This window comes from Suricata suricatta, chromosome 16 (assembly GCF_006229205.1).
Source record: "Suricata suricatta isolate VVHF042 chromosome 16, meerkat_22Aug2017_6uvM2_HiC, whole genome shotgun sequence".
NCBI lineage: Eukaryota > Metazoa > Chordata > Mammalia > Carnivora > Herpestidae > Suricata > Suricata suricatta.
The window spans coordinates 2,933,724-2,934,137 of NC_043715.1; the positions used below are offsets into that span (position 1 = coordinate 2,933,724).

The window sequence follows — 414 nt, forward strand, 5'->3', positions numbered from 1 at the left end:
GTTTGACTACATGATGAGGATAAATGATGACGGATTTTTAACAGCGTGACCCAGGCAGTAATCGGACGCCGTGTATTTTATCTGCAACCTTTTCTCTTCGGCCACTTCCAACTCTAGACTCGTATGGCTCGCTCCAGAAAGATTTCCTCTCTCCCCTCTAGAGCGTAACTGCCGATCTGCAAAAGTAGGAACTGAAGGGAATCAGCAGACCCCCAGGGGCCTGCGGGGGGGGGGGGCACCCCCAGTCAGGAAGTGTACATGTTAATGACTTTCTGCTCCGTGCAGAGGGCACGCAGCCTTACTGACCTGTAGGTGAGCTGGCAGTACCCACGGCTGGGGGCTGAAAGCTGGGGGCTGGGGGCTGAGGGCTGGGGGCTGAGGGCTGAGGGCCGGGGGCTGGGGGCTGAGGGCCGG

At 58.5% G+C, this 414-nt stretch overlaps 1 protein-coding gene across 1 annotated transcript in view; it reads left to right on the top strand.

The window, feature by feature from the left end:
• Positions 1-285: 285 nt before the first annotated feature.
• C16H16orf74 (chromosome 16 C16orf74 homolog) overlaps positions 286-414 on the top strand; it is a 24,030-nt gene continuing 23,901 nt past the window's right edge. The window contains exon 1 of the mRNA XM_029925507.1: positions 286-312. The gene's annotated coding sequence lies outside the window, so the exon portion shown is untranslated. The remainder of the gene's footprint in view (positions 313-414) is intronic.